At 43.9% G+C, this 24253-nt stretch overlaps 1 protein-coding gene across 1 annotated transcript in view; it reads right to left on the reverse strand.

The window, feature by feature from the left end:
• The window catches only part of LTBP4 (latent transforming growth factor beta binding protein 4), a 248222-nt gene that overhangs the window by 109437 nt on the left and 114532 nt on the right, over positions 1–24253 (reverse strand). The window lies entirely within an intron of this gene.

Raw genomic sequence — 24253 nt, forward strand, 5'->3', positions numbered from 1 at the left:
AAAAAAAAAAAAAAAAAAAAAATTGAATTGTGTCAAAAATAGATTGTATCAAAATTGTTTGAGAGAAAAGAAAGGAGAGGAGAAAAAAAAAAAAAAAAAAAAAAAAGGGAAAGGAGAGAGTGGTTAATTGACAATTAGTTATGGAGTAGTGAATGAGTAAAATAGTGTTGGTAATACAATGAGTTAAAAAATATTAAATCATAATGATGGTCAAATTACAGAAAACGACCAAATAACTAAATACTACAAATAAATGTCTAGGTATACATGCATGTACACATATATGCACATTAAACACACATATGTTTGCCAACCTATGCACAGGCATGTACATGTGGAGGACTAAGTGAGTGGATGCTGCTGGTACTGCTACATGAGCACAAAATGATTCAGAAAAAATGAGGAAGGGTTGTAACAGCGCAAACACTGCAAAGTCCTGGGAAATGTCCTTTTTTCTCTTTTTCTCAGTTAGCTTCTACACTCCTATGCTAGAGCTCCTATGCTGCACCAACTTGAGAATCAGAAGGTTGAATCTTAGCAACAGGAACTTTGTTTTTATTCACACACTTAAAAACCAAATGAATAACATGTTGGTGTCATTGGCACTTTGAGGGCAGCCAGCATAATGCAGCATACACCAGCAAGAAGTTGGTTATATACCTTGTACTGTAGAGAACACCATTGAAAGTTAAGACACATGGACTTAGATCAGCCATTGTCAACCAGGAAACTGTGGAACCCTAGGGTTCCTCCTGAGATGGCTAGAAGTTGTGACTGTGTAACCTCTTATCTGATGGTGCCTGCATAGCTCTAGGACCACTTGGCAGGGCCACCAGCATGACTGCAAGGGGCAAGGGTGGCATTCTGACCATCACGTTAAGGGGAGCATTCTTCCAACTGACCACTACCAGTGTAATAGGCATTTGCCCAATGACCCCGATGGGCTAATACTAGTAGGGGCCTCCTTGAGACCTAAAAATTATTTTAAGGGCTCCATTGGGGTTATAAGGTTGGGATAAGCTGGCTTAGAACAATCACAAGAGTAAAAAATGAATGCTGATTGTTTGCTATGGGTCACTGGACTTTGCACATTTCTGTTATTCTTATGAAATAAGTTGGAGGGTGTTTTTAATACATGTTGGTTGGGTGTGTGCTTGGATGGTTTTAAAAACATGAACTTTTTTTATTCCAGGTATTTAGATACGTCCTTCGACTTCCTGTGGACATTAAAATACTCTTCCCTGCTGTCTATCCAAATACATCAATGGAGACATGGAAGAGGCATGTTCATACTCCCTGCAGAGGTCAAAAGGTGGCTAGATGGAGAGTAGAGGCTTGTTAAGAACCTGTGCAGTACTTTCTGTTTTTGGTTGTTCTTGGCATCAGGCTTCTCTGTAGACAGATGTCTTTGTCACTGCCAACCTTGAACATGAACATGCACCGATCTCATCATCTCATTCCGGGTTTCTGGGCACAAACTAAGAGGAGGCATATGAAATTGAAGGCATGCCATGGACAGATCTACAATCAGTTTTGGGGGGATATAGAGTATGTGTAATATGATAGAAAGAGTACAGAATAGAAGAGTTAGAGGTACTACTATAGTAATCCATGCTATAATGACCAAATATGAAGGCCAAACCAGTCTGGTTTCTTCCCATCTTGTCCTTCACTGCCAAGGCTTGCACAAGCAAATGAGAGCTTTTACTTACAGCCAATGATTTAAAATGAGGTATGTGTGCTTTATGATAACCTAACTATGTGGGTCATTGGCCTTCCCTGATAGGATGTATAGTGGATTTATTTATTTATTTAGCAAAGTACTTATAAAATTCAATCTTCTATCCATCCATTAGGTGGAGTACTAGTCTTTAATTAGTTTTGTATCACTCTCAGCTGTGTAGAAAGATTTTTTTTTTTTTTTTACAGAACTCATCACAGCAGTGACTTGTGCTATATCAGATGGCGTAGTCTGAAGTTTCAATAAAAAAAACTGGCCTTAAGGGCCAGTTCATGCTACATGTGTTTCAGTTTTTTTTCTGCATCAAAAACGCACAGAAAGTAGGTTATATGGTTGTCAATGTCATAGTTCACATCAGTGCTTGCAGCTCCAGTGCATTCTGGATGCAGAAAAAAAATAGAACAGGCTTATTTTTTCCTGCACAGAACTGTACTGGAAGGCAGTAAAACGCACCAGAACACAAGAATGCACTGGAACGTACATGTGCCTATTTAAATTTAAGAAAAAGAGGGAAAAAAATTAACTGGAAAGCATCAAAAATGCACAGCAACACATTAAAAACGAGTCAAAATGTGTTTCTATAGTGTGAACCAGGCCTAAAAAGTTTCATATGCTGTGCTCTGTCCTTAGCTAACTAATGGGCTTTGGGAATCCTTTGTTAAATGTCAAATGTTTTTTTCTGTTTTTCAATTAAATTGATCAGCTGCTGAGCTATATATTGTTAATGCTGTAGTCATTATTATCTTTAAGCTAAGGCCCCCTGTTGTTGTGGCATAATGTTGATAGTTTATGGCTTAGGCCCCTTTCATACAGGTGATCCAATCAGGTCCACCTGCCAATTCTTTAGGCGGACTTGATTGGAAGGTCCATGAATTCCTATGGACAGGAGGGTATAAACAGACCTGTGTCCACTTACAACCGCCAACCTCTGGGTCCAATCCAGTCTGCCAAAAAAACCCCAAAAAACAGGTGGAATGGATCCGAGGGTAGTCGGGTGTAAATGGACAGTGGAGTCTGTTTACTCCAGGCTACCATAGAGCACAGCAGGGTCTGTTCGTGTCTGCTCTGCCTAAACTAAGTGTATATCTCACCCACCCACTCTGCTCCAATCTGCAGGGGATTTGTGAGCTGATCCTATGCTGATCAGAACGGAATCCATCACATATAAAAGGGGCCTTAGAGATGTATGTACTGTATATGTCTGTTTATTTGATTTCTTTATGTAGCACTCTTTAGTTTGCTATTAGGATAGTGTATTATTATTATACAGGATTTATATAACACCAACAGTTTGCGCAGCGCTTTACAATATTAGGGACAGTACAATTACAATACATTTCAGTACAGAAGGAATAGGAAGGCCCTGCTTATGGAGCTTACAATCTAAAGAAAGGGAGAGATGATACAAAAGGTGATAGCTGCGGAGGATGATCTGGCGGAGGTGATTCAAGTACAGTTCTTAGGTGGAGGTGGGGTAGGCTTCCCTGAAGAAGTGAGTTTTCAAAGATCGCCTAAAGGCAGACAGGGTGGGGGCTGACCGGACATGCTGTGGTAGGTTGTTCCAGAGGATGGGAGAGGCTCTGGAGAAGTCCTGCAGGTGAGCGTGGGAGGAGGTGATGAGGGAGCTAGAGAGGAGGATATCATGGGAGGAGCGGAGTGGGCGATTTGGGCGGTATCTGTGGATGAGGTTGGTGATGTAGCTAAGGGCAGTGTTGTGGATGGCTTTGTAAGCTGTAGTTAGTATTTTGAATTTTATACGTTGGGTTAGTGGAAGCCAGTGAAAGGATTGGCAGAGAGGGGCAGCAGTCTCTGACCGGTTGGTAAAGTATATGAGTCTAGCAACAGCATTCATAATAGACTGAAGGGGGGATAGCCTGTGTAACGGTAGACCAGTGAGGAGGGAGTAATCGAGGCGGGATATAACCAAGGTGTGGATAAGTTGTTTTGTGGTGTCATTGGTCAGGAAGGGGCAGATTTTGGAAATGTTCCGGAGGTTGAGGCGGCAGGATTTAGCCAGTGAGTGGATGTGGGGCCCAAAGGAGAGGTCAGAGTCTGGGATTACGCCTAGCACCCTGGCATGAGGGGAAGGACCAGTGGTTGTGCTGTTGATCTTAATGGTAATGTCATGAGTGGGGGATCGGGGAGGAGGAAATATTACAATCACAGTTTTTGAAAGATTGAGTTTAAGGTAGTAATGTGACATCCATGCTGATATGTCGTTTAGTAGATTTGTGATACGTGAGGGGGTGAGCTGGGGAGTGGAGAGATAGATCTGGGTGTCATCAGCATAAAGGTGGTATTGGAAGCCATGGGAGGTTGTCAGTTGGCCCAGGGAGGAGGTATAGAGAGAGAAAAGGAGGGGCCCAAGAACAGAACCTTGTGGTACTCCAACAGAAAGAGGAAGCGGAGCAGAAGAGGAGGAGTTGTATGTGACACTGAAAGTGCGCTGAGAAATGTAAGAGGAGAACCAGGAGAGAGCAGAGTCACGGAGGCCGATGGAGTGGAGTTTACTGAGGAGGAGCGGGTGGTCGACTGTGTCAAAGGCAGCGGAAAGGTCAAGGAGTATGAGTATGGAGTAATGGCCGTTGGCTTTAGCAGTTAGTAGGTCATTAGTGAGTTTTAGTAGGGCAGTTTCTATGGAATGTTGAGGGCAGAAGCCAGACTGTTGGGGATCAAGAAGGTTGTTGTCGGTGATGTAGCAGTTCATACGGTTGTGAACAAGGCGCTAGATAAGCTTGGAGGCAAATGGGAGCAGGAAGATGGGTCTTAAGTTATTCAAACAGGTAGGGTCCAGCGAGGGTTTTTTGAGGATGGGGGTAACCAGTGCATATTTGAGTGGGGAGGGAAAGGTGCCCATGGAGAGTGAGAGGTTGAAGATGTGGGTTAGAGAGTTTAGGATAGAGCAGGAAGGAGGCTGCAGCAGTTGTGAGGAGACAAGATCCAGGGGACAGGTGGTGAAGTGGGCCTTGGAAAGGAGTTCGGTAACTTCCTTGGTGGTAACCCGGTCGAAGGAGGAGAGTGATGAGTTTGGTGTTGGGCCTGGTATGTTGGTTAGAGGAGAAAGCTTGACACTGGACATCTCTTCACGAATTGTGTCGATCCTCTTCTTGAAGTGACTGGCAATCTCCTGTGCAGTAAGTAAGTTGGTGGGGGGTGGAGTAAGGAATTAAGGGTACAGAAGATTTGACAAGGATTGGATGAGAGGGTCTTGATGATGAGTAGGTTTGCTTAGCAGCGTGGAGGCTGGAGTTGTATTTGAGGAGAGCAGATTTGTAGAGGGTAAGGTTTTCCAGGGATTTATTTTTACGCCATGCTCGCTCAAGAGTGTGGCTGCATCTCTTGAGACTTCTGGTGTCATCTGTTTGCCAGGGTTGTGACAGGCGAGGCCTGGTTCTGCGTGTAGAAAGAGGAGCAAGAGCGTACAGGGAGGATGATGGATAGTTGTTGTAGGCAGATGTGGTCAGCTTTGGGCAGGACAGGGGTGCAATTTCATCATAGAGGCACTCAGTAGCGGAGTGGAGAAGGTCAGGGCTGAGGTGATGGAGGTTTCTACAGGTAACGGTTTGCTGGTTGGAGGCATGGGAGGCAGGGAGAGTGAAAAGCTGATAAAGTTGTGATCAGAGAGAGGAAAAGGGGTGTTAGAAAGATTACAGGGAGTGCATAGGTGGGTGAATACAAGGTCAAGGGTGTTGCCATTGGAGTGGGTGTAGTGTAGTATAGGAAAAATCATTGTGTGTGACTCATGGTAGTTGTGTAAGTTATGTGAGTCATGGGATTTAGGTTGGGTTGTTGCAGGTGAGCTGGATGTCTCAACAGGTTGTGGCTCTATCGCCTCCGCCTGACTCTGGAGGACCATAGCACCTTCCAAAAGTCGGTAAGTAGGAAGAGGTAGAGGCCTAATCTGCATATTCATGGGAGGTTTGTCTAATCCCAGGTTTGGAGGCCCTGGTAGAGTGGTGGACTGTCCTATAAATATGGGAGAGGCAGGCTCACAGAGGAGTGGGATGGAAGATGGAGTGCTGAGGAGACTGTCGGTACCTAGGAAAGTCCCCTAGGTCTCGGGGGTTCACTCTGTGATCTACAACGGGAAAGACTGCCACACTTAGCAAGCTTTCTAAAGACAGCACTGGGCTCAGTCCTTAAATCTTTGTCCGGGGAGATCTGCCAAGAAGCCAGGAGGGCTGGTAGTGCTTGCAGGCTGTGGAGCTGGGAGCAGCTCTATAAGGGGGAAGAAGATGTTTTTGCATGTAGCTTTGAGAAGCAAAGTGATTTTTGAGGGGCTGCTAGTTCCTCGCCTGTGAATGGCAGCTTCTACTGATCCGCAAAGACTGGCGGCTTTCAGGAAAAGAACAGTCCAGGATCTGCCTGTGTACATAGGAGGGAACTGTCCCCTTCCATTGTTTCAAGCTAAAGTGGGCATCCCATAATTCCTATTCCCCATACAAGCTAATTTCTCCTAAAAAAAATAACAAAACTAAGCCAATGGACTGGTCCTCGTCTCTGGATGCACGATGGTGTGAGAATTACCTGTTGCCTGGTTGTGCACAACACACCAGTCCTCATGAGGGTAGTGCTACCTTTAGTTTATGATTGATACATTATACATTTATCTACTCTCTATAGTCAATAGTGCTGTTTTTCTTTTTGTAAGGACTTGTCAAAGTGACCATGCTACATCAACAGTGTGGCCATGTTCACTGTTTGTTGATTGCATTATCTTTTCAAATTGAAAGAGTGCCCAGTGGTGTCCCAGCTCTTTTGGAATCCTAGCAACATCCCTTTGTGCATCCAAGACTTATGCTTCTCCTTTTCTATGCAAGTAGGTTATCTAGGATGAATGCCAAACACGGTTTTAATTGAAAGTTAAAGCAACCCTGTCACTACACAAACCAAATAGACCAAGAAGGAGCTTGAAAAAGAAGATGACTAACGCCTGTCAAGTGGGCAGTGACTCCAAATTTCTTAAATGTTCCTAGCGGGCAGTGACTCCAAATTTCCCAAATATTCCAAGTGGGCAGTGACTCCAAATTTCCCAAATGTTTCTAGTGAGCAATGACTCCAGATTTCCCAAATGTTTCTAGTGAGCAGTGACTCCAGATTTCCTAAATGTTCCCAGTGAGCAGTGACTCCAAATGTTCCTAGTGGGCAGTAACTCCAGATTTCCCAAATGTTTCTAGTGGGCAGTAACTCCAGATTTCCCAAATGTTTCTAGTGGGCAGTGACTCCAGATTTCCCAAATGTTCCCAGTGAGCAGTGACTCCAGATTTGCCAAATGTTCCCACTGAGCAGTAACTCCAGATTTCCCAAATGTTCCTAGTGAGCAGTAACTCCAGATTTCCCAAATGTTCCCAGTGAGCAGTAACTCCAGATTTCCCAAATGATCCTAGTGAGCAGTAACTCCAGATTTCCCAAATGTTCCTAGTGAGCAGTGACTCCAGATTTCCCAAATGTTCCCAGCGAGCAGTGACTCCAAATGTTCCTAGTGGGCAGTGACTCCAAATTTCCCAAATATTCCCAGTGGGCAGTGAAATAGTGGCCAGTGTGTGGAACCATAGCATTGAGTGGAGGGACAAGGCATCAACACAGCTGAAAGTGTCAGATACCAGCGATGGCTAAAGATCTAGACAGAGGATAATTATTAGTAATCTTCTTTTACAGGCTACTCCTTGGTGAATTAGTTTTGTGTAGCTACTGAGTTACTTTAAAGCAGATGTAAACCCTAAGGGCTCGTTTACATGTGTGTTTTTTTTCCATTTGGAAACTCGGGCACTGCCCAAGGGCCCGGGGTCAGTAGGGGGCCCCACGAGATGCCCCTGGTACCTTTTTCATAGGCTTTTTTGAGTTTGGCCAAGGACACAGGGGCCCCATGAGTTGTCAGTCCGCCCGTTTCCTCTCCATCTGATCAGCCTTAACACTTACATACGGTCGCTCATGGCTATTCACATGCCACAGCCACAATGCTTAACTTTGCGGCTGTGGCAAAACTTAAACAGCATGTCACTTTTAGAGGGCAGTGCTGCCAACGAACACGACTAATGCAGTTCTATGGGGCAGCTCCAGAACTGCACCACAAACATGTGCAATTCACTTGACTGCGGCATGGTAGTACACCAATTATAAGGTTAAATCAGTTAGTGAGGGGGTGACATATTGCCTCCTCACCACCTGTCAATCACCACTGAAAAGCATTGTACGCCCCTTGAGGGTTAGGGACTGATGTGAATGTACAATATATATGTAAAGCGCTGCGTAAATTGATGGCGCTATATAAGTACCTGAAATAAATAATAAAGCAATCCAAGTGTGGATTGCTTTTCGGAGGAGCAGCAGTAGCTGCTGCAGTTGTGCGTGAACCCTTAATGAATGGCATTCAGTTTACTAAGGCCCTGTGTATCATAAATAATTGCATTTAACAAAAAATGAATAAAATCCTTATTTATGGTACTGTATGTCCTCAGTATTCTAGGTAGAAAAATGCTAAGTGTTATTCAACCAGGAGAACTGAGGACACCTTGTGGTAAATCTAAATTATTGCATTATTGTGGGGGACAGTGCCGGGGGGGGGAGTTTTACTACAACCAGAGATTTAAAAAAAAAAAAAAAACATTGGTGGACCATTTATATAATAAATAATTATCCCCGAGTTGGGTTTTAACATTACGCTTATATGAGATTTTAGAGATTTTAATAATGGGGATTTACATATACTTTAATAAGGAATCTCCCGACACCCATTCAGAAGATACAGTAGTATAGATGTCTTTTTTCACCTCCCTGCTGCTCCATGCTTTAGTGATTCATGTGTTAGATTTCCAGCAAAAACAGGCCTGACCGTATAAGCAACTGCTGAGAGCTCCCTGTGGGCTGACCTTAGAGTCATTGTGGCAGGCTTTACTTGCTACGTATTTAAATTTATTCAATAAATTATAGAATGTTTAAACAAAATTCTTGGCTTGCTCACTTTATTTCTGAATCATGTTGATGTGTTTCAAATGCATTATAGCATTTAAATTGAACATATGGTAAATGATAGCATGATTAGATACAAATCTTGGCTTGCTTGTCTTTCAATACACAATGAAAAAATTATGGAAATCAGTTGAAAATCCAAAGTATAACTGCAGCTTTTAGTGCTACATTTAATCCTATGGAGAGTTCATACTCCGTGCTCCAGGGAAGTACCAATTCCCAATAGAGCTGAATGGTGGGTGTGGTACACATTTGGGCCCAGTCATCAAGATTTTGGCAAATTTTTCTAGATCAGGGATAAGTAAGTATATGATTGTCATGGATGGGAAATCCATTCCCACTGGAGGTGAGCTGTCTGACCAGAACTTGGTAGTAGCAACTGAGGCTAGACCATGGGTAGGCCATAGAGTACTTTGCAGAGTCACAAAAAGGCAAACAATATTGCAGAGACTGGATACTCCATGACATTGAAGGGAATGGAGTCAGAGTGCATGCTCATTCAGTAAAAGTGAGAGCCCTTACAGCAGCCAAAGGACAGGGTCTAAGAAGTCAACTGGTCTTCACCAGAGCACCCTATAAGGAGTAATGGGTTTTCCTGCTGATGACTCCCAGGTTGCGGCCCTCTGATTTGGCCAAATAGGCATTACCTAAGACGGAGCATAGGTATGCAAGGAAGAGTCTCTTACAGCACAGGAATGCTCATGAGGTTACACAGGAACACTAGAAACAGGCTGGAGTGCACAGGGTCACTGGCTGAGGTGCATGGGATCGCAGGACAGAATGCAGGCTGAAGTGCATAGGGTCACAGGAGCAGGCTGATGTGCACGGTGTCACTGGAGCAGGATGCAGGCTGAAGAGCATGAGGTCACTGGAGCAAGACATACACTGGAGCACTCGGGAGGTTCATAAGACACTGGGGAGACTGGATACACAATGACACTGAAGGGAATGGAGTCAGCATACCCACTCATTCAATGAAGGTGAGAGCACTCCATAAGGAGTGATGAGTTTTGCTGCTGATGACTCCCACGCTGCATCCCTCTGATTCATCCAAACTGGCAGTTACCCAAGACTGAGTATAGGTATGCAGGGAAGAATCTCTTACAGCACAAGCATGCTGCTAAGGTCACACAGGAGTTGGATACAACTGAAGTGCACAGGATCACTGGAGCAAGACACAGGCTGAGGTGCACAGGATCACAGGAATGCAGGCTGAACTGCATAAGGTCACAGGAGTTGGATACAATTGAAGTGCACAGGATCAATGGAGCAAGACACAGGCTGAGGTGCACAGGATCACAGGAAAGCAGGCTGAAGTGCACAGAGTTCACTGGAGTTGGATACAACTAAAGTGCACAGGATCACTGGAGCAAAGACACAGGCTGAGGTGTACAGGATCACAGGAATGCAGGCTGAAGTGCACAGAGTTCACTGGAGTTGAATAGAAACTTAAGTGCATAGGGGTTACAGGAGCAGTCTTAGGTGCACAGGGGTCACAGCAATAGGCTGCAGGTGGATATCCATGGTGTCACTGCAGCAGAATGCAGGCTGAAGAGCATATGGTCACTGGAGCAGGAAATACATTGGAGTACTCAGAAGGTTCACAAGACACTGGGGAGCATAGGGAGAGCAGCAGAGGTACACTGAAACACTGAGGGGGGGTCCGACTGCTAAAACATGGACGTGTTGCTTGAACATCAAGCCACATGTAGGCAGGGCCTTGAACAAGGTACCCACTTGGGAGAACCACACACACACACACAAGGTCTTAGCACTGTTGTAGTTTTATAGTAACGGTTCAGAATTTGCAATGGAAGAACGTTATGGCACATTGATGAACAAGGCAGTATCAATACAGCCCATTGTAGTATGATTTACAGTTTTGTTACTGAAGGTCAACCTCTGTTGGAGGGTTGGCAGTATTTTGTATAACCACGCTGCACTGGCCCACTGAAAGGGATCCTCAGAAGGTTCTTCAGCACTGGACAATGTACCTAACACTATCCCTACTCACCAGTAACCTTTCCCTGTGCTGAGCACTACCCCTAACCAGCCAGTTCCTCATCCTAACCTACCACTTCAAGTGTACCCAAATGACACGGGATCTCTTATTTAAAAGGTTCCCTCATTGATAAATCTGCCTGAACTATTGTGGGAATTTGGCATCAAATCAGATACTTACCTTTCCGGGGAGGACTGACAGAGTCTTTAAGGCAGGCATGTCCAAAGTCCGGCCCGCGGGCCATTTACGGCCCGAGGGTCGGTTTAATATGGCCCTCCATGTCAGTGTGTCTTATGGAGCGAATATGGAGCGGCCGGTCCGGTATTTCCACCGTGGCCGTGTCAGAATACCGGGCCGGCCGCTCAGCTCTGCAGCGGGACCTTACCTGTTCCTCTATCCAGCGGCGCGCTGTCTTCCCAGCTTCTGTAGTGTGGGCGCTGGGCATGACAGCCGGGTGCCAAGTGCGCATACGCAAGAAGCGGTGCTTTTTGTGACTGGTAAGGCGGTACCTGGGACACATGACAGATCCCAGAAGCCGCCGGACCAATCACAAAGCGCAAGTGCTTCTCGCTCATGCGCACTGGGCACCCGGCTGTCATGCCGAGCGCCATTACAGAAGCCGGGAAGACAGCGCGCGGCTGGATCGAGGAACAGTTAAGATCAAAGAACAACTGCGGAAGTAAGAGCGGGTACCTGTCAAATTCAGGTACCCGCTCCCCACCTCCCCAAAGGTCAGCAGTCATCTGTACTGTCTGCAGTCTCTAGTCATCCCTGTGCTGTCCGCAGTCTCTGGTCATCCCTGTGCTGTCCGCAGTCTCTGGTCATCCCTGTGCTGTCCGCAGTCTCTGGTCATCCCTGTGCTGTCCGCAGTCTCTGGTCATCTCCTGTACTGTGTCTGCAGTCCATTAGTTCAGAATTTTTTTTTTCCTGTTTTCTGCCTCTAAAACCTAGGTGCGTCTTATGGTCAGGTGCGTCTTATACGGCGAAAAATACGTTAACTTGGCATAAAATAATTTATTTGCATTTAATTGTAATGGTTCAAAGAATGTTTGGAAAAATGTTCGGCCCTCCACCATGTTCACTTCATCCAATCTGGCCCTCTTTGAAAAAAGTTTGGACACCCCTGCTTTAAGGCGACAAATTCCCTTAACGGACTCCCATTTGCCTGTAGCATCAGCCCAGTGCCACGTACAGAACAGAAGGTACACCTTCCTACACACATGCCATCGACCCTTTTAAGACAGCGCTCCCTCTGTTTGCCCATGACATTGGAGGAACCCAAAGCTGGCAGCCACACACAGGGAGGAAGACTTGGCGTTGGAGTGTGAAAAAGGACAGTGTGACCTTGACTGACAAAGGCTGAGGGTAAGGGAAGTTAGTAAAATAGGAGTAATTGAACTACAAATGCAGTGATACTTTAAGGCCCAACGTACTTTTCTTCATGTTAGAACTGCTTTTCTTCTCGTACAAATCAAAAGGAATGCAAAAGCAACTTGAAGCATTTTAGAAAGAGGTCAAATGTACCTGTGGAGGAACCCAGATGGAACTTAGAAGCATAGTAAGCTTATGTCAAATGCAAGCAGAGTAAACCTGAAATCAAGCCGTTATTTGCTCATTGACACAATGCCTTGGATATAAGGGAGACATTTAAAGTTATATAGAAACTGAATGTAAACATGTTTGTTTTTGGCTTCATGTATCATTAAAAATGTGGGTCATGATAAAATCCTACTGTTATCCTTATCAGGAATGTATCATATGAAACCTGGGTGGCAGGCCTACTGTGTGCAGAGTGACTGTGAACAGGGGCCTCTGAATTCCATTTCTGTATGGGAGGGTTTCTTTCAATTACATCTATTTGCAATAGTGGTTACTGGCAGCTTTTGCATGCACATTTCTGGAAGAGTTTCTTGATTTCTTCCTTAACACTGAGATACAGCCTGGAGGACTTAGTGTAGCCTTACAAGTCTGTGCATGGCAAGTACACATGAATCCATGGCACTGAGAGGGTAATCAACAAGAAGAATGTAGGAAGCTGAGCTCACACTGCAGTGCTCTATGCTGGCATAGCTGAGTAACAGCCACGCCCCCCCCCCCCATCACGTGTCCTCAAACATACCTGTATTGCAGAGAAAAGGAGGGGGTGTGTCAGACCTGGTCTATTACTGTGCTGGTTACTGAGTACAGCAGGTCACCTTCCAATGCCTATTGGGATGCCTGGTCATATTTGGACCCTCTGTATACTTGCTATAACCAGACAGGGATGGCAAGACTATGAAAATGGAGGTTGTTAGTATAAAGACTATCTGACAGCAAATCTATTTCTGTGACTTCCCTTGGTCTTTCACTACTGGCAGGAAAGGGTGGGTTAGGCTCAATTTCTATATTCTGGTATCAAGGCACCACTCCTTTTCCTGCAACACAACAATGCCTCTAGAGGTTGCCAGGGGTTCCTTAAGCTGTGGCTGATCGACCTATCTTGATGGTGTCTGCATTGTTCAAGGGCCAACACCACTGCTGCATGACACCAATGATTTTGTTGGCTGCCTGTAAGGGTGGTATTCTGACCACTACTGAAAGGAGGGGGGTTCACTGACCCCCGATAAATTGTGTTTAGCAGGGGTTTCCTGAGACATAATAATTATTGCAGGGGGTTCAGTTGGAAGAAAAAGTTTGAGAGAGGCTGGTCTAGACAGTGAAAGAGCAACAGCTGATGAGCTCAATCTTCTGCTTAAAGCCTAACTCCATATTTAATGTCCCTTTAAATAGTTTGCTTGGGCCAAGATGGCCTGAGCTATTTACTGTGGGGAGAAGAACCCTGAAATATAGAGGGAGGAAATGGTGTGGACTTTAGCCATATTTCATGTTACAACCTAAATAGAGGTGTAACATGAAACATGGTTGGAAAGGTGGAATTGGCTTTTAATGAGTTGGTGCACATAAAATTGATTCACAATGTGGATTAGTGAGTAGGTCTCTTTTCATAGGCCTGCTCTGATTCATACTGTAGGCCAGCCTGTGGCCTCTACTGATTCTCAGTATAATTGGTCTCGCTGTTTGCACGCCTCTAAGTGAATTTTTTGGCTTTGGAAGCACGTTTCAGCCGGCAATGGCCTATTGGGAATTGTTGCCAGGACACTTCCTGCTAAATGTTTATGCTGCAAATGGACATTATTATGGGTCCACCCTCAAAATCCCCCCCAATCTTACTGTACCATTTCCAAGCTTTGCTATTGTGCACACATCAACAAGGGAACACATAAGAGCGCACATTTTATTTTCCGAGGCTCGGATCCAGATGAAGACTGGAGCTGTTTACATGATTAGATGAGGCCCCTTCCGCTAAACCCCTTTAACCCCTTCAGCTGCTGGACTCACTGACATTTTAATGGTTGCTCACAGGAAACTACTAGAGGAGAAAAGTCTCAATGTGAGTGAGATATAGTCCATTATGAGGCTACGTGATGACATTCAGAGACAGGATCCCAACACAGACACTCAGAATGTCAGTACTTACAACCTTCGAACAGCACAAGGCTGATTTCAGAAACTACGTAAGGGGGCTTTATGGCTGTTACCCATAATTAATGTCATTAAAGTGACCCTACTCAATTTATACCTTTTAAATAAAAAAACATTCTACCTATGAGCAGACTTCACATGATGCTCCTTATATTATATAGTCAAAAAGGCCTGTTTTGTGCCCCTCTCTGATTTAGTTTCACATCATTACTGGGCCTGATTTAGCTAAGTGCCACTAACTGTTATCTTCCTGTCTTTATGGCCACTAAGTTCTCATTGGATGCTGGAATGGCAATTGGTAACATCACAGAGGAGCACAGAAAAAGTTTTTTTCACTAATGAAGGGTATAGTGGGCATGTCTGCTTTTTGGCAGCTTTTTTTACGTTCTGATTTTTTTCCTTTTAAATAACTACATATAGCTATATTGTGTGCAAAGTCTTACAGTTCATTTTTATTAGAAAGCAGCAACAGCCTGAGTAGGAAATCCTGTCCCCTGCCAGCATGCTGCAGAACAGGATCTGTGCAGAATCCGTGGTCTCTCTGCAGAGGTCCAACATCCAACATGGCCCCCTATAGCACTGCAGAAGCCAAACCTCATAATCCCTGGTAATCAGAGAAATTTAGCGCTGGCTCAGCAGGGGGCATGTTAGACCTCTGCAGAGATGAAGAACCCTGCTGTGGTCCATATTGAGGACAGTGTGGCATCTACTTATCTCCCAGCTAGACAGGAAGTGAGGAACTAGGTATCAATGAGGGGTGGAGTTTACAAAGTTGGAGTGTAGAGCAGAGAGGTAGAGACCGTAGGGACTGCTGTGTGTAGTCCTTGTGGACCTGGTTTCTTCTATAAATATACATGATCTGTAATTAGCTTCCTCTCTGGGGCAATGCCTGACAGGGGTGCTTACAATGGTGTTTATGTAAAACCTTTATCCCAAAAGGAAAAACATTGTTTGCTTTATTTTGTTACTCAAGTCCATCTAAATCTGCTGGTCTAACGCCACCCACTCCTGAGACTGAGAATGCTGCTGTCCAAAAGGTGTCTCCTTTTTTCCTCCTTCCAGAGTGGAGACACCCTAAGACAGTAAATGTGATACTGGCTAGATTACCAGGTTAAAATAAAGGTAAAAAAAAAAGAAAATGAATGCAGCCATCCCTTTTAAGGATAAATAAGCTCAAAACATTGGTTTTGGGTTTAATACAGGGTTTGGGTTTAATACAAGTGCATAAGCTACTTGGCCACATACGACGCACGTAGAGCAGTGCTACAGAATGAACAAACTGCCCTATGCATGTAGTGTGAAAACATGTATGTGTGGTGGGATTTTGCATGTAGTCTCGAAATGATAAAACGTGAATGCAGTGTAAAAGACTTCAGTGGCAAGATTTTTTTGTAGTTTATTTGTTTCTCAAAAGGCGAAGACACACGTGCCACTATGGAAAATCCACAGGGAATTCAGCATCAGCTACTAGGAAACCTATCTCTATACCAGACATTCTTTGGAATGGAGACAATTCTCAAACTGCCCTATATAATGTTGGAATTGCAACAACGTACTGTATATGTTTTATAATTCACGCATCAAGACAGGCTCATTTATACGCATTCATCAAAATCGGCTATAAAAATAATATTCCATATGCATTGCCTGAGAAATGTTGGATTTGCCAGATTTTCTTTCGTCAGTAAGGAAATACGCATTATTATCATTCCTGAGCAAAAGAACAAGCCTGAGAGAGCTGGGAATGGGGCCTGGCTCTCACACAAATAAAGTCTGAGTGCTCTGACAGCTTTAATCTACATGACTAATGGGTACCTGTCTGTATTCTGATAAAGTTCTACCACTACAAAATTTGGCTTTAGAATGCAGGCACCTGCTTAGTGTAACCAGACTAACAAGCCTCACCAGGAACCAAAGTGGGGTACCCATGCTGTTATGACAATTTTGGCCAGAGTGGGACAGATTGCATTTGTCAAGGATGTACCCGTAATGGGTTGGTTTTAATGTTATGGTTTCAACTGAGAAGTTCCTAACTATCTCCTACTCTAACACACCGTTAATATTTCATTGGATACCTACTTGGCTGTCCACTGCTGTCTGTTAAACACATGTGCGTTAAGATAGCCCATTCAAAAAGAATGAGCTATCAAACCACTTAAAACCAGAACCCCTGACGCAATGCACCACAATAAATAGTAGTTTGTTACTGTGCACTGCAACGCCGGTCTGTTACCTTAGTGCATGGTGTCACGATCGCGGCGTCAGACCCCAGACCTTCTCACCAAACTCGTGAATGAAGGGCTAACCGATCTACAACCATGTTGTGACGTGCGTAACAATGCCACACCCAACTGCACCCTGCACAACGATTTTCCAGCTAATGGATACCGATCGATGTGCCAGCAGTCTGAATTGATTGTTACTGGGTCAGGTTAATTACGCAATTAACCCCTTCACACTGCCACCACCTCCTTTTTGATCAGAGAAAGAGGAAACTTGGCGTTCAGCTATAACACTATAATGGTTGATATAATCTACTGCATAACCTGGTCATAATACAGGCCTGTTATACAGAGTGTTAAAACAAACATTAGCGTCTCTTTAAAGGCAAGGATTCGTAAATTGCAATTAAGAGCTATAGAAACAGTTCAACACTTTCAGAAAGAGAGATTTATTACTAAAAGGGTCAACAAGCAGGTGCAATAAAATATTTACAGAGAAGATGTAACTAAGATAGATATATATATATATATATATACATACATGTACAGGAAACAGCACAGCAAAGAGATAACAGGGAGAAGTTAAAGGGTTAAGTTACTTGCCATTAAGCCTTGTATGTAAGCAGATCACATTTCACGTTTCAGAGTGAAAGGCACAGGTCTCCCCAGGTGGTATATTGATGTTAAAATTGGGAGATGTTTTCAACTTAAACTTCTCTTAGGCTTGACAGCCTGCTTTAAAGTTTCCCAGCAGGGGGTGGTTCTGAAGTAAGAGACCAATCCCCTGTTTAGGGAGGGATCGTCAGGTGGAACCCTAAACTGGAGCCCACATCTTTAAAAAATTCATATTCTGGTTCATAACTTCCCATCTGCACAAGCGACAGTCCAACCGCGGGTATATTATTATGCAGACAAGCCTGGGGATTATTTAGATATGAATTATGAAATTGTATGCTACACGGTTCGCGAGATCTATTTCCCTGCCTTCCCGGGCACCCGAGATAAGGCGAGTGACCCATCAAACTGTTTGCCTGCTCATCGTCCATCCAATGAGATGTCCGGCTTTTATGTCGGTCTCTCATATTCCAAGATATGAGACATAGGGGAAAAATAGATTTCTTAAAAATGTTATCTGGTGTGGGCTTCTTGGGAATGCCTTGAACTCCTGGGAAGGCTCCTTTATCTTTTCACGAGGCGTGAAATTACACAGTTACTTTGGCCAGTGAGACTCCAGCTCTCTTGGGAAAGCTGGTCCTATCTCTTCCTAGGTGAGAAAGGATAGAGCTTTCACAGACAGCTCGGCACCCAGCTAATGAGGCCTCGGCCAACCAGTAACCCATAAACAGTACACATACACATCTGTCACTGTGTCTCTCAGGAATGGAGGGGGAAGGAGAATGAGGGAATAACATGCTACTCTTAACAAAATGGCAGACTGCGTCAGTTTCTGGTGAGCGCGTTTGCGACACATGGGCTTCCTTCAAAATCAATGGCACCACTGTACCTTAGTACACCAAAGTGTGCATGCTGCAGTACCATGCTTTGCAAATTCCAAAGGTGTGAAGCTAGCCTTCCATTTGCCCATAAACCCATCGCCCCTTAGTTTACCAGTTGCCTAACTAAATCCCTAATTAACCCCTAACCACTAAGTAGACCACTCTGCTTCAATCACCTCATCTTTTCTGTTTCAATAGTTTTTATTAGTTTTACAAATAACCATAAATCGGGATGGGTGTCCCAACAACAATGTCCAAACTACATAGGAAATAGGAGAATAGTATGGAAAGCAGAAATGGAAAAGAAGAGCAGAAAGAAAAGAAAAGAATAAAGGATTAAGGGTGAGTCCATCCAGTGATCCATCGCCTTGTCACCTGGGAGCCACCTCTAGGTATCAGGTACCTGTAAATAAGACAGCCAGTGGTTCCAGACCTTTTCAGATAGGGTTTGGTTATCTCATAAGACACTCCCTATCTTTTCATTGCACTGCAGCATTTTTCATGGTCACTCTAGCATCTTCCATTGTCAAACATGCATCTTCCATAGTCACTCCAGCATTTTTCATGGTCACCCCAGTTTCTTCCATGGTCACTCCATCCTCTTCCATGGTCACTCCAGAATATTTCATGCTCACCCCAGCATCTTTCATGGCCACTCCAATTTCTTTCATGGTCACTTCAGCATCTTTAATGGTCACTCCACCATCTACCATGGTCACTCCAGCATCCTCCATGGTCACTCCTCTATCCATCATGGTCTCTTCAGCCTCTTCCAAAGTCCCTCCAGCATATTTCATGGTCACCCCACCATCTACCATGGTCACTCCAGCATCTACCATGGTCACTCCAGCATCTTCCATGACCACTCCAGCATCCATTTTGGTCTCTCCAGCATCTTCCACAGCCACTCCAGCGTATTTCATGGTCACTCCAATTTCGTTCATGGTCACTTCAGCATCTTTAGTGGTTACTCCAGCATCTTCTAAGGTCATTCTGGGATCTTTTATGGTCAATGCATTTCTTTCCATGGTCGCTCCTTATCTAGCATGGTCAATCCAATTTCTTTCACGGTTACTCCAGCATCTTCCATGGTCACTCCAGTCTCTTCCATGTTTACTCCAGCAAATTTCATGGTCACTTCATCATCTACCATGATCAGTATAGCATCCATAATGGTCACTCCAGCATATTTCATGTCCACTTCGTCATGTTTCATGGCCACTCCAATTCCTTTCATGCTCACGCCAACATTAATGCTCACTACACCCTCTACCATGGTCACTCCAGCATCTTCCATGAAAAAGCCAGCATCCATCAAGGTCTCTCCAGCCTCTTCCATAGTCACTGCAGCATATTTCATGGCCACGTCATCATCTTCTATGGCCACTTCAATTTCTTTCATGGTCACTCCAGCATCTTTAATGGTCACTCCAACAACTTTCACGGTTACTGTATCATCTTCCATGGTCACTCCAGGATCTTTCATGGTCACTGAATTTTCTTCCATGGTCATTTTTTATATACCATGGTCACTCCAGCATCTTCCATACTTAGTGAATGAGCCACCATGTACTAAACACAGACCACAAGGAATACCGGAGCAGTTATTGACCTACATTCAGGAGCTTCCATGTATGCCTTGTGTCCAGTTGATGAAAGGACTTCTAGCAAATATTTTTAACCTGATATGATTCAATCACATCGCATTAGTGCTAATCATCTTTATACCTAACTTCTCTACAGAATTCCTCCCAGTCTGATAGCTGGCTACCCTGAGAAAAGTCTTGTCAAACTTGATAAGAGTTGCTTTACTGTTAGGAATTAAATATCAGTGACAAGTTGCATGGCCACTGTGCTCCCACAATTGCAGAGCACAAATACAAGTTGTGTAGAAAACTGCTACAGTGCTATAACTACCGAAACGCAGAAATTACATTTATGCTTTCTTAATGGATATGCATGGACTTGAATTCATTGGATTTAACTGAACAGTACAAAAATGCTTTTGCTTCCCATGTCATAGCAACCAGTTAGCAATCAGCATTCATAGATCAGACTGCATCAGTTGGTATGGGTTATTGTTCTTGGCACCAACTGTTGGCGTTATATAAATCCTGTATAATAATCATCATCATCATCCCTCCTTACATGAAGAAGCCCAACAAACTCCAGGAAAGACAATTGCATCCAGAGTGAAGTTTCTTTTCTATAGCACTTTTCTCCCTGTGGACTAAAATTGCTTTAACTGCTGCTGGCGTACGTGGTGAGGCAGCGACCATAGGCATGCTCAATAAAAGATCATACTAGGGCCAATTTTTGACAGGAAACAATTACCCTACTTCCATGTCTTTGGAGTATGGGAGGAAACCCATGCAAGCTCCATGCAGATAGTATCCTGATTGGGACGCCAGTGCTGTAAGACAGAAGTGCTAACCACCAAACCACTGTGCTGAATATTAAAACTAATGGGACTGGTCTATGGAATTTGAGAGTGGTTAGCATGTGCTTGGTGTCAACCAGTCAGATGTCTTCTGTTATTTCTTTTGTTCAGGTTAGAAAATGAAAGCAAGCATTAGATCTGTTTGAAGGAGAAGTTTAATATCAGATACAGGATGTATCTGCATTGCATTAAAGTGAACCTGTCACTTTGTTAAAAACCACATGTCAAAACAATTAGTAGCTTTCGAGAAATAAGCAGCTGAAGTTACTTACACCTCTTGACTTTTCCCTTAAAAGTCAAGCTTTTCCCTTTCCCTTCCTACTCCCTTAGCCCTCATATTGATCCTTTAGTTTGAAAAGCAACCTCAATGTGTGAAAGGGAATCTTATGAGGATGAAGGTGGGAGAGGGCTTATTTCACATGTGATTTTTACAGAATGTAACCTTTATGTAGTTACCCACGTTTGTGACAGGTTCACTTTAAACATCGTCTTAGTACAGCATGGAAACAATTTATTACGTCTGGACCTGCAGCCCAGAGATAATAATGGCAGAGATAAAAGGACAGTATCAAAGGGATATTTGGCAATATACAACCCATTCCCAAAATAGCACATTCAGGTATAACACAATGTTTGTGTTCACAGTGCATTCTTCCAGCCATTAGTCTGTACACCCGTGTCTGTGACGGCATGGGGGGGGCGCACATTAATGAGATCCAGCAACCTTTGAGCTAATATTTATTCGTCCCCACTGACTCACTGTATTTTTGTAGCTTTTACTGCTTAAAGCTGCATTTTGAGCAGATATAAATGAAACAAATTATTGCAGCTCTGTAATCATTACTACGTCATTCCTTGTATTTCTAAATGTAAGCAGTGTTACCAGCATACCAAATCTGCCATTCCTCTGTATCTGTAAAACTAGCAGTCCTAACATACTGATTCTGCCTTTCCCCTGCTTCTACAGAACTACAATGCTTCATTGCCATTTACAACTAAACCCAGCATGTATATGTTTGTATCTTTCCTGTCTCTAGAATTACATGTGCCAGCATTATATATATAATATATACACACACACATCTCCACTCCCTCTATGAAACTACAATTCCCAGCATACTACATATACATTTCCCCTCAATCTATTCAACTAAGTCCCAGCACACTATATATGAACTCACCCTCCCTCTGTAGAATTAAAATTCACAGCATACCAAATATACATTTCCCCTCCCTCAACAGAACTACAGGTCCCAACATATATGTACACATTTCCCCTCTACAGAACTACAAGTCCCAGCATACTATATACATTTCCCCTTCCTCTATGGCACTACAAGTCTCCTCATTTTATATACATTTCCTCTCCCTCTATAGAACTACAGGTCCCAGCATACTATATATACACATTTCCCTGCCCACTATAGAACTACAGGTCCCAGCATACTATATATACATTTCCCTGCCAACTATAGAACTACAAGTCCCACAATACAATATATACATCCCCCCTCTGTCTACAGAACTACACGTCTCGGCATACTATATACAGATTCCCCTTCCCGCTATAGAACTACAAGTCCCAGTGTATATATGTATATATATATATATATATATATATATATATATATATACACACATCCCCCCTCTACAGACCTATAAGTCCCTGCATACTATATGTGACGGGAGTCACTTTGGGTGGGGGGGCCCATGGAACACAGCCCCCTTTGGAGAGGTGGGGAGACCCCTGTCTCAGCTTCCCATATCCCTATTATGTGTAAGTCACCCTGTGCCTGTTAGGGGTACAGGGTGGAATGTTCTAATATTGGGGTGGGGGGAGGTGTTCATTGTTCACTGCCATGCAGCTGCATCCCATTGTTCTATTGTGTGTCTTGCTTGGGAGCAAACAATTATGAGATATATGTGTTTGTACTGGCTTGGTGGGGGGGTGTTTCCAGCGCCCTTCCCCCTGATGGGATGGACTCCTGATGTGTTTTCTGTTACTGGGTGTATTTCCCCGCCCTGTGTATATATATCTTGTATCTATGTTAAAATAAAGCAGTCCATTTCATGTTTTAATACTAGTCCGATGCTGTCTCATCTTGTATGGTCAGCGGTGGTGTCCGTGGATCTGTGTTCAGACAGGATAGCTGGAGTCTAACGGAAATACCCTAGTGCAGTCGGGGTCCGGTTCCGTTACACTATATATACATCCCCCTCCATAGAATCTCAAGTCTCAGCATATTACATACATTTCCCTTCCCTCAACAGATCTACAGGTCCCAGCACACTATATATACACAGTTCTACTACAAGTCCCAGCATTCTATATACATTTCCCCTTCCTTTATGGCACTACAAGTCTCATTTTATATACATTTCTTCTCCCTTTAGAGAACTGCAGTCCCAGCAAACTATATTTGCATTTTCCCTTCCTCTATAGAACTACAGGTTCCATCCTACTATATATACACATTTCCCTGCCCACTATAGAACTACAAATCCCACAATACAATATATACATCCCCCTCTGTCTACTGTATACAGATTCCCCCTCCCGCTATAGAACTACAAGTCCCAGCATATTATATATACACCCCTTCTACAGAACTACAAGTCCCATCATACTATATATACATCCCCCCTCCATAGACTCACAAGTACCAGCATACTACATACATCTTCAGAACAACAAGTATACTATAAATACACTATTTTGCCAAAACTTGGTGTGGCCTTCAGATTAGCACAACAACAGTGTGTAGAGAGCTTCATGGAATGGGTTTCCATGGCTGAGCAGCTGCATCCAAGCCTTACATCACCAAGTGCAATGCAAAGCGGCAGATGCAATGGTGTAAAGCAGGCCGCCACTGGACTCCAGAGAACACATCTCTACTGCTCTAGAGTGACAAATCACGCTTCTCTGTCTGGCAATCCGCTGGACGTGTCTGGGTTTGGCGGTTGCCAGGAGAACTGTACTTGCCTGACTGCACTGTGCCAAGTGTAAAGTTTGGGGGAGGAGGGATTATGGTGTGGGGTTGATTTTCAGGGGTTGGGCTTGGCCCCTTAGTTCCAGTGAAGGGAACTCCTAAGACGTCAGCATACCAAGACATTTTGAACAATTTCATGTTCCCAGCTTTGTGGGAAGAGTTTGAGGATGGCCTCTTCCTGTTCCAACATGACTGCTCACCAGTGCACAAAGCAAAGTCCATAAAGACATGGATGAAGGAGTTTGGGGTGGAGGAACTTGACTGGCCTGCACAGAGTCCTGACCTCAACCCCATAGAACAACTTTGGGATGAATTAGAGCGGAGACTACGTGCCAGGCCTTCTCGTCCATCTGACATCAGTGTCTGACCTCACAAATGTACTTCTGGAAGAATGGTCAAACCTTCCCATAGACCCCCTCCTAAATCTTGCGGACAGCCTTCCCAGAAGAGTTGAAGCTGTTATAGCTGCAAAGGGCGGGGCCAACTCAATATTGAACCCTACGGACTAAGACTGGGATGCCATTAAAGTTTATGTGCGTGTAAATGCAGGCATCGCAGTATTTTTGGCAATATAGTGTACATTTCCACTCCCTCTTTAGAACTACAGGTCCCAGCATATTATATATACATTTCCCCTCCCTTTATGGAGCTTCAAGACCCAGCATACTATATATACATTTTCCCTCCCTCTATAGAACTACAGGTCCCAGCATACTATATATAAATCCCCCCTCCCTCATAATTTTATAAGAACCTGGGTCTGTTATACCTAGCTTAAATGCACAACATGACCAAACCATACTTGTTTAACCAAGCTATGTCCATCTTAGATAAACCATGACCTGCAACCCAAAACACCCCCTTCCCCTTG

This window comes from Staurois parvus, unplaced genomic scaffold (genome assembly GCF_062004578.1).
Source record: "Staurois parvus isolate SC_StPar_1 unplaced genomic scaffold, SC_StPar_1.0 ptg001133l, whole genome shotgun sequence".
NCBI lineage: Eukaryota > Metazoa > Chordata > Amphibia > Anura > Ranidae > Staurois > Staurois parvus.